The following is an 11,682-nucleotide window of genomic DNA, read 5'->3' as shown; positions in this document are numbered from 1 at the left end:
GACAATGTCTGCTCACTTCCCCCCAAAATCCCCCATGTAGGCGGAGATTTTTCTACCTCCTTATTGCATCAGCAGGTGAATAGCGGTAATGACTGGGTACCTCTAATATACGTCATCGCCCTACGTAGTTACCCCAGGTGGGAGGCGACTCCACCCAATTGGTAGGTCTGCTCACTTCCCCCCAAAATTGCCCATGTAGGCGGAGCATTGTCTGCCTTCTTATTGCGTCAGCAGGTGAATTGCCGTAATGAGTGGGTACCTCTAAGATACGTCATCGCCTATGTAGTTACCCCAGGTGGAAGGCAACTCCACCCAATTTGGTAGACTTTGTCTCTCTTGGCCTTGTAATCAACCATTGTGGTCCTAAGTATATTTTAGTTTAACCAGATCACTGAGCTGATTAACAGCTCTCCTAGGGCTGGCCTGAAGGATTGGATTTATTTTATGTGGCTAAGAACCAAGTGGTTACCTAGCAACGGGACCTACAGCTTATTGTGGAATCTGACATACATTATGACGAGAAATGAATTTCTATCACCAGAAATAAATTCCTCTAATTCTTCATTGGCCTGTCTGAGAGTCGAACGCTGGGCCAAGACCAACATGCTTGCGACAAGGGGCATGTAACCCTGAAGAGGTGCAGTGGCTGCAATCTACAAAAAAAAAAAACTGTTTGGAGGTAATTTTGGGATCACTATGCCTGGAAGGGAGCTATAGTTTTTTTGTGTGGGAGAAATTGGCAGTCCCGAAAGCCCTCGGTAGGCCTAGCAAGCCGGTGTGCTTTTATTAAGAAGCGCATGACTCACCTCAGGGCGGAATATGGCACTCAATAAGGAATTCCTGAGACAGGATTAATAACAACCTTGATAGTTTACCTGGCGTCTGCTGAGCAAGGTATAATCAGCATAGTTTAGCTTCACTTTCATGCAATTTCACAAAAAAAAAATATTCATTACCCATTTTCACTTATAGCTGGCAGCTCCAGAGAATAAGACAGTACACCTCTGTACATTCACACTTTGATCGCTGAATCGTGGATGAATCCGTCATTTAGAAAACTTCCACATTAACCACGGTTTACATTTTTTTTACTGTTATTAATTTGACCAAACATCAGCTTTAAAAAGGGAAATCTGAAAAAAAGTGATAAAAATTTTACATGTTAATTATTTCCATTCTAGCCTGTAGGTGACCTGTGGTGTTTAGTGACGCTTGTAGATTCCGATTTTGGAATACAAATATTAGGTCTAAACATCAAATGCCACATACTGTACAGTAGTCATGCAAATATCCCTGTTTTTGGTTTTATTCAATATTAACGATATATAAGAATTAGTTCAAATGGCTGTAATGGCCTGTTCGATATACGGAAAATTTATAGCTTTCCCCTAGTACGAACCAGCTTTCCCCTAGTACGAACCGTACAGTATAGGGCTGTGGTCATTGTAGATAATACGAAAAATGGAAGATAATATCCCTATACTCGGAGAAACATAATTGAGGTACACCGATCAGATTCAGGAAGATGCAAGGAATAGAAATAGATAGAGAAAGTTGACTGGAGCGGCCGACCCTGCTATACAGTGGGACTAATAAGGTTGAAAGAAGAAGATCAAATTCAGGATCCAAGAACAATTGGCGGTATAATCTGTTGCTTGGATCTCAGATTCATTATTTGCTGCCGCTACTGAGCCCATGCTACGTCTGTTCAGTTGAAAGCCCTCCCCACCTGCGTTCACAGATTGTTTATAAAAGTGCCGTTAAGTGTAGTTACGAATATAAACAATGCTACTACGACTGCTACTAAAGTTAGTAGTAGTAGTAGTACTAGAAGTAATAGTAGTAAAAGTTTAATAAGTTCCCATTCTGAATAAACCTAAGCAAAATACACAAGGAAACCAATCAAATAGTTCTAATAATCATAAGGATTCACTACTGCAGTTGGCACAGTGATATTAGTAACAATGCAATAATCCTTATCAGTATGACCTCAAAGAAATGCAGTAAACTATTCTTTGTTTAGGAAGCAGAGAAAATCATCCAGTTTGAATCTGGCCGTTAAAAGAAGCCAATAATCGCTGAGATTCTCATAACGAAAAGTTTTTCTTCCACTGAGACTGAAACTGTTTTCGCTGGTTGATGATTTTCGTGATATTTTGGGAGTCAGATTTTCATTGTAGATCGATCTTGCTCATTCCACATGAGATCGTCTATAAACCAGACGATGAAAACATTTAAATAGTCTTAAAAAAGGAAATATTCTTAATACTTACACATACGCCATGTTATGTATATTATTTTTTTTTCAAACATCGCGGGGATGCCAATAAAAGCCCCAGTATCTGGCAATATCAGAACTGCCGTTAACATTTACAGTATTGTTTTAAGAAATCCTTACAAAGAATCTAATTTCCTCACTGTATAATTTACGCTATAATCAGAGCTGTTACAATATATTCCTTATTTTTGCGTTTTGGGCATCGCGCTAACAAATCTGAAGTGTTGAAGTTGCATTTATTTGGCACGATTTAAAAACATTTATGCGCAATTCCTCCCAAGAGGTAAGCATCAATCTTCTTCCCAGTTCTGAATTTTTAATAAAGTGTTCACTCATCCATCTCTCATCTTTTCATCACTCATAGAGTTTTAGGTTTTGCTCTCATAATCACCCATTTCATTTCCTCTCCAAATTACCTGCCCACTTTTAACGCCGGCCACCATTCTTTGTTACACGGTAACGTTCTCTCTCTCTCTCTCTCTCTCTCTCTCTCTCTCTTTCTCTCTCTCTCTCTCTCTCTCTCTAGTTCCTCGTTGGACGGGTCGGTATAGTTCTCGGCTAGCACTCTGCTGGACCCGCGTTCGATTCTCCGACCGGCCAATGAAGAATTAGAGGAATTTATTTTTGACGATAGAAATTCATTTCTCGATATAACGTGGTTCGGATTCCACAATAAGCTGTAGGTCCCGTTGCTAGGTAACCAATTGGTTGTTAGCCACGTAAAATAAGTCTAATCCTTCGGGCCAGCCCTAGGAAAGCTGTTAATCAGCTCAGTGGTCTGGTTAAACTAAGATATACTTAACTCTCTCTCTCTCTCTCTCTCTCTCTCTCTCTCTCTCTCTCTCTCTCTCAAAGCAGCTTTTGTTTGTTCTTGCGCAAATTATTTCGTAAAATTACAGATTCATTTTAAAATATGTTGGTAACATTAAATCAAAAGGATTATTTTATACCTTCTTTGTGACAGCAGACTTTTCTTTATAGTTGATTTCAGTGGGGCAAAATAATGACAAGTATAAATAGAAACTATATCTGTAGATTGATCTGATTAACAATAGTAGCCTAACTGTTATTCACTAAGTATCTTGGCAAATGTTATGCCTACTAATGCACTACTGTCATTCGTTTAACTAAAAAAAAAAAAGTCGTTACATATTTAAAGCACGGCTTGCTTTGGCGTTTTTTGGTATATGATTGATTTAAATTATTTCATTAGTAGTTTGCGTAAAATTATAAAATAATGACACCCCGGAGTTAAGTATACCTTAGTTTAACCAGACCTTTCCTAGGGCTGGCCCAAAGGATTAGACTTATTTCACGTGGCTAAGAACCAATTGGTTACCTAGCAACGGGACCTACAGCTTACTGTGGAATCCAAACCACATTATACCGAGAAATGAATTTCTATCACCAGAAATAAATTCCTCTAATTCTTCATTGGCCGGCCGGAGAATCGAACGCGGGCCTAGGAGAGTGCTAGCCGAGTACGAGAGCGACACCCCTGACTTGACTGAAATGGAGTGAACCCAGAATCTGGGATCCGAACCTTAGTCTTGCCTATGCTGTTTCACTGAATTTCACGTTATCATGGTTCCTCGTGCGATAGTGGATTTCTTTATTTCTTGTTATTATTCATTCTGCGAGCCATATAGTTCTGCCTTCACTGAAAAAAAGGTAATGTCCGCGCATTTATCTTACATATACAGAGATATGTGTAAATTGAGTTAGAGTTCTGTAATTAAGGAATGCTCTCAAAGCCTCTACCCTCGCCAACCGATCTCCAGTAGACATGTTGCAGCTTTATCTACAAGATGCAGCAATTTATCTGGCAATGACATTGCAACCCCTTCCAATTATACCCTAATTTTAATCAGACTTATCATACGAAGTATCTTATCGCAAAGCTTGTAGATATGTTAAATGACGTTTTCATTGCAACATATGACATGCAAATAACTGTTATTGGGATAGTCGAAAGAGTCAGGTCTGGTGTGGTGCTAAAATTTTTATCCTGAGATTTTCACGGCGCAATCCCAGAGCCAGAATATTTGCATAGTCGATTATTTTCATCTCGGTAGTTTGCGCACTTTGCATGAAATCTGCATTAGAAGCAAATTAGATTTTTTCTTTCTCATACTGTCCACAATCCAGCCATTATTGAAATGAGATGGAAGGAAGCGAGGTAAGCGAAAACAAAAGGTGTTTGTTGAAAATTAATTTAATATATTAGTACTAAGCAACATCAATGAACTAAAAAACATTGTATTTCATATTCGTATCTAAAATGGTCTTTTGTCTTATGTCTGTGTATTAGTTAATGAGGGAATAATACATTTTCTGAGCTTTGATTGTTGGTGCCGTAAAATAAAAATAAAAACTATTAAGACATTCTTTATATATTCAAGGTACTGAAAGCATTCTTTTAATCCAATCGTACCATATATTGCACAGTCTCTAGTCCGTTATGTATTCGAAAGACTGAAAGGCTGTTAAGGAGCTGCCTAGTGTCATTCAGTTCTGTATGATAAATGTCAAGTCTTTAGAAAGTAGCTTTGCCCTAGTTTACCCTTTCTTTGAACGAAATAGTGTTCCTATTATCATAAATGTCCAAGATACTTGGTGAAAGAGGATTATCTCTATATACAGTCTATAATTATTCAAATAGAGAAAATAACGCCGATTTCATTAAGCATTATCTTTTAATATACATAAGTTATTGTTCTTTGTGGTTATATATGGAAGTCTGAATGCTAGCTGTTTTTGCATTATCTGTAATCGGTAGATGTAACTGCAAAGTGATATATATATATATATATATATATATATATATATATATATATATATATATATATATATATATGTGTGTGTATATATATATATATATATATATATATATATATATATATATATATATATATATATATATATATATATATATACATGGCAAAAGTAATTTACTTATTGCCTCCTCCCATACTCCCAAATCTATTTCTGCTAACTCGGTAACATGAAGCATACTCTATTCAATTGTCTGGTACCCAGCAGTAAAGCCTTAAAAAAATATAGATAAAATGAACGTCTCCTCGGGGAAAAGAAATCCTTGGACGAGATGAATTCTTGAGAGATGAATGGACGCATCAGCGGGAATTAGGAGAGTGGTCAGAAAAGATTGCACAAACGGTGGGTGGGACGAATGGTGAAAGAAAACGGAGGAATGGTTTCAGGACTGTAAAAGTAAGTGCTATGAAAATTACTCTCCGTCACTCTGAAAAATGCAGCTTGGGAGCGCAGACCTTTTGTTCGTAAATGTTGCAGTAGACAGGAAAATAACAAATATTCTCTTAAATCATATACTGAATTTTATGACAAGTACAAAAAAAAGGAACATTCATTTTAAAATATATGAATATGAATATCAAAGATATAAGATGCAGTATTTTCTTTGGCGAACCTTTATTTCAGCAATGAACCGCAACGATGGGCAACATTATTTTGGCAATAATAACTTTGCCCATATATATTTTGCTTTATCGCCGTAGACAATAATTAATATAGACTTCTGATTCCTAAGCAAGACCTTTAAGACGGAGTTGTTAGCCTCTTTCCCATCTGCTTAGATCCATTCGCTAATGGATCGAATTGTGAGCGGTAGTCCAGTGTGATCCACGAGCCTACAAATCAGTAGAATGCTGCGCCGATTAGTCATATAGCGAGGTGGACTGTGGCCCTCCGTAGTCTACCTAATATTTATATATATATATATATATATATATATATATATATATATATATATATATATATATATATATATATATATATATATACAGAGAGAGAGAGAGAGAGACAGAGAGAGATAGTATTGTTGTTGATGTTTGTTTGTCAGTCTGGAAGTCCTTGATATGATTATGTATTATTAATGCATATGAAAGTGATTAACGGAGCGTGTATGAAGGCTATTAAGATGTTAAGAATGAAAAGACACCAGGAGTCCGCAGGATAACAAGTAAGAGGCCCATGTACTTTAGTGAAACTGTGGCTGAATGAATGACCAAAGTACACCAGCTATGTTTGGATGAAGAAGTTCTAAAGTAATGGGTGAAAGGACAAATTGTTTCACTGCGTATGGGTATATGTGATGGAGGAGGCTGTAGAAATATTAGGGGAATAACATTACTTATTTTGATTCAGAAAGAAAGACAAAGAGATTGCGTATCGAGTGTTTGTCATAAGTTTATTAAATAGCTTGAGAATTAGGGGAAAATTATCAGGTGATGTGAATGCATAAGTAAACACTTATAATAAAGTTGATAATACTACATTTAGAGTGCTTTAATGACGTAAAGTGTAGAAAGTAATGACTTCAGAGTGATTAAATTTTTTGGTTGTGATTTGAAGCTTCTGCTATGACATTTAGACAGGAGAGTGACTGGTTTTATGTAGAAGTCGATCTGCACGAGAGTGTCTCATAGCTTTATGAGTGGAGTGGTGCAAAACATCTTAAAAAAAAAGTTTTTCCAGAACATCACATGTGTCAAATGAGAGAGAAATAGTTGTATTAGACTAATAATAGTCCATATGGTTCTCCAAGGAGCCGCGTGGTTCAACTCATCATTTGTCGTTGACATGTTCAGCAAGAAAAGTGCGAAGGTTAATGCCATTCCGAGTAAATTAAGAGGGATTTGATTATTGACCTGCCTCTAAAAAAACTTAAGCTTTTAAGCTAGAGATGGGGCCAGTAGGTAAAAATAAGAGAGTTCCGGGGAATGTATTAAAAGCAGGGCCAGAAGGATGTTAGCACGAGTGATTAAATCTGAAAGGAATGGAAAAGGTTGAGTTATATAATTATTTGAGAGTAAATGCGATTGATTATGATACGATTATTAAAGGAGTGAGTCAGAAAATTGGAAAAACAACAATGTATCGGGTTAGTACAAGATTCGAAGTAGAGTTGTAGTATCCATAGAATCAGAGGTTGTATTTATGAAGCGATCCTTAAAGGGAAGGAAATATCTGTTAAGCGAATCAAAAGGGTATAAATTTCTGAGATGAACTGTTTTTGTAGTATGTGTGAGAAATGTCAACAAATACAGAGGCTAAGGTAAACTTACTACCATAGGTAAATAAACAGATGGTTCAAAGTGTTTTTGGATGTTGTGGTTGGATGAATAGAATAGAGAACAATAGGTTATTGAAATTAGTGTAATTTGCAGTTTTTCTAAAGTAGGAGGAACATAAAAAATAGAGGATTTGGGATAGATGAAATCGAAAAATATCTGAAAGCAAAGGGCCTCACTTTATGAAGAACGAAAGTACGTGCAAGACAGATATGGTTATTTCCTGCGCATGCGCATAAAGGTTACACTCCGGTGGCAGTCCCTTCGTGTTGGTCATATCGTAAAAGTCGTCTGCATAAGGGGCAAATCCCTAGTTCAGCTGCTAATTTGTGAACGCTTTAGTAATTATAATTTTTTTCCTGGAGCTGCCACAGCCTATTTACGCACATGCTTACACATATATGTCTCTGTAGATAAAGTTTCGGTTTTATGATATTACTTGAGTAACAGAATATCATCTGTACCTCCCAACGGGAATTACCCACAGACAAAAATAAGATTATATATGAAGGGGATTACGAACACAAAAGAAATCAAGTTAATCCACATCTTCATCAACACTTGATATCCCAGACAGATGGAATACTCTGTTTTATTCAACTAGGATATGAAAAATTTGGTGAGAGAGACAGACTAGATAAAATTAAATGGTGACACGAAGAGAGTTCAAATGATATACCGTACAGAATATGAAATGTCAAAGCGAAGGGTTGCATAATCCCCGTATTTTTCTTTTGAGAAACATTTATTCACTGAAGTATTTTCGTCTAAATAACTTCGTAATAAAAATTGTAATCATAGTTTTATCAGTTACCTTGAGAACGTTACGATTTCATTAAATATAGCAATGTTGGCTTTAAAAAAGTTAAGGTGTTAGAAGAGTATTACACTGTTTCATATGGCGGGGACTAGCTAAATTTAACTTGATTATATTAAGACAATTATAAACGCGGCAGAAGCGGTGGAATTCAAGAGGCGCTGGAAATTGATTGCATAAGATATAACTCATTCTCAACACAAGGGAATTCTTAATCAAACAATACGTGAAATTCAATGTATAAATAAGTGAATGTTTTTGCCTCCGTAGTAATTGCTGTTCCTCGTTTGTGATCATTTTGAGAAATGATGAACAGTAGTCGATGTCTCGACGAATAGTTGTGGTTAGCTGTTTATATGCAGTTCTCACATTGCTCGAAGGATATGAAGAATGTTAAATTCATACCTGACCTTTTTTCATTGTAACTGTGACCCTGATATTGTTCTTGACCTCACTTTGTACATCGGTGTCATTAGCGGAGGTTACTTGCCAGATATATAAATTTAATCATATACAGATGACTGTCGACTTCTAAACAAGCTCTTTGTTGCAGCTGTACTATACATATCAGCCTCATTCAAGGATTGTTGCTATATTTTTATATTTGGCAAATATAGTGTCATTCTGATATGGCTTACAATTTAAAGCTACGTTTAAATCCCCCCTGTTTGGAAATTGATATTGAAGTATGTCCTTGATCTTAGCCTCTACATCACAATGCACATTCATTTTATTTGTTCAAAAGCTTCTGTTAACACTACATCCATTTTTCGCCTGTGGTTCCCTCATAAGATCAAAAGCTACGCCTATATCTCAAAATTTATTCCGTCTTGCCAAGTAAGAGGCCTACCTATGTAATATGTTCGCAAGGTTCCACCGACAACTTTATGGGTAATCCTTGTAGCAGACCGACAAAGTGAACACAAGCATACCCTCCTTGTCAGAGCTACAACAGATATACGAGTATTTCACGGGTTTGAGGTCTTATAATCAGTTTCCCTTGTTTTATTTTTCTGCACTGTAAATGTTAGTGAATAATACCTACATCTAAAACAGATAAAAAGTGTCACTCTTATATTTCTCCATTTCCTTCGGAACTATCTAAGTGATTGTTTTATATTACCCAGAATTTAACAGTACGTATGCATAGTATGCATTAGTCTATGATAGTAAATTTTATAAGTAATTTGCTCAAAAAATCTTCGCAATTAAAGTTTTATATTAATTCTAATTTGCTTCTTAAAGTTTAGCGTTCATGCACAAGAATTCTATAATATTATTCTGTAAGTATACATTTCACTGAAATAAGCATCTCTCTCTCTCTCTCTCTCTCTCTCTCTCTCTCTCTCTCTCTCTCTCTCTCTCTCTCACTACAGCAGTCCTAAAGAAAGGAAATTTTCTATGTTATCTAAGTATCGCCTTCGTTGACATAAGGTAACTTCAGCCTACAAATCAAGCACTGATTTAGGGCCAACACGTTCGAATGCTGAACAGTTATTAAGATCATCATTTAAACGACTTAGCAAAGAAATATTTACAGCCAGCCCTGCTTTCGAGCATGAACTGCGTTACTGCAACAGGAACTCGGTCAAGTGATGTAGGTAGTCTTAATAATGATGGAAAGTTTTAACTGTCAACGAAAATGCAGTCAGATGAGTTACTGTTTTGTTCTTATTCTTTATATTTACATAAATAGTCTTTTGAATATAATTAAATCCTTTGAATATATTTAAAACTAAACCTTATACTGGCATTGATGTAGTTTTTATTTTTCATTAATTCTGTTCCTAAAAATTTTATAGTTTAATCTTAATCTGAATTAACATTTTTTGTCTTTCTAATTAATAATATGAATAGTATATGATCTGTGTAAATTGTGTTATCGTAACTTGGAGAGCCAAGTAAAAGTTTGTTTAAATTACTTAATTATTATATATTCGATTAATTAATTTGGTTGATATGACACCCTTTCACAAACTGTCAAATGCTCATGATGAGGAATGTATTGTGTTGGTTTAAGAGTACAGAAGCTTTGTTGAGAAGATGGACCAATTGTTCAACTGTTTCAATAGTGGAACTCGTACCAGTAATGCAAAAATGCGACATGCCATGAGTCTGAAATCAAGTCAAAAGGAATTTCTAGTTAACTGCCTCACATGGTTGGATGGTATCAAATCACATGGTCCGCGAAAGCTGCCTTGCCTCTCTGAATGGCAGATGGAATCAAAGGTCTGTCACAGTTGTGGGATGAGTTACATTCAAAGTACAAGCTGTCTTACTTATTAACCAACAGACTCAGTCAAGATTGTGTGGAGTATTTATTTTGAATAATTCGGGGGAAAGGTGGGCGCAGGGAGAATCCAGATGCATGTCAGTTCGGGAGTTCGTTCCGCCACGTCATGGTGGATGCTATTATGGTTCCAAGTGCTAGTGCAAACTGCCAAGAAGACATTGATACCTTCTTGGTAACTCTGAAGAATATAGGGACTTCCGGTTTTGCAAAATCTGCAGTGAAAGTCACATATTCCTCTCTGCCAATTCCTGTATCAGTACAGTCAGTAATGACCCTCCGTAGGGAAGACCTACCACTCGAGGAATCCAATGTGTTAGCATATATCACAAGTTTCATTGTGCGTAAGATTCGTCGCAAGGGTTGTAAAGAATGCAGGACGAAGTTTCAAAGTACTCTTGATCCACACAACCCTGTTCATGTTTTCCTTTCCCAGGAGACTTACGATAACAGACTAGGAGAGTAGCTAATTGTGCCAAGTACAGTCCTTTACGACATTATTACTCAGATGGAAAACGAGTATAGAAAGATGGTTTCTGACATTAACTACATAAGCAGAGTTCACTGCAGACTTGTAACGAGCTTGGAGAAGATGGAGGGAAAGTTTTAAGCTTGTTCTGTGTGCAACTGCAGGTTCTTCACTGTCAACCTCTTTATAAGCACCCGCCTTCATTGCACTTTAAAAGATGCAAACAAAAATCTTTTCGTTGCAGGTCGAAAGAACCGACGAAAACTCACGAAGTTCAGCCATCTGTAATACTGAAAATGTATACTTCCAGTGTAGGGCCCAGATGTACTAAGCATACTTGCGATGTCTTAAGTTACGATGGTGTTTGTATCCTCATTTTTCTGGCTTTCCTTGTGATAATATTCTTGTTTTCCATTAAATTTTTGAATAATATGGTTGGAAACATATTTGTACTTGCCAACAGTCGCAGAAAAAAGTAAAAAAAAAAGTTTATTACGATCTGGTATGTGAGTATAATGTGACTATATAATGTTGGAAAAACCTTAAAGAACCTAAAAATGTAATGTAACGAACAAAAACTTAACTTTACACCATCGTAAATGTCAGTGCACCCGAGCCCAGTGTAATAAAATAAAGATATAAATTCCAGTATGATGAAATAAAGATATCAACGGAGGAGTTTCAGTTTGTTTATAGTTTGGCCTGATATATCTTTAA

This window comes from Macrobrachium rosenbergii, chromosome 43 (genome assembly GCF_040412425.1).
Source record: "Macrobrachium rosenbergii isolate ZJJX-2024 chromosome 43, ASM4041242v1, whole genome shotgun sequence".
Classification (NCBI taxonomy): Eukaryota; Metazoa; Arthropoda; class Malacostraca; order Decapoda; family Palaemonidae; genus Macrobrachium; species Macrobrachium rosenbergii.
Note: the sequence above shows the minus strand (reverse complement) of the source record.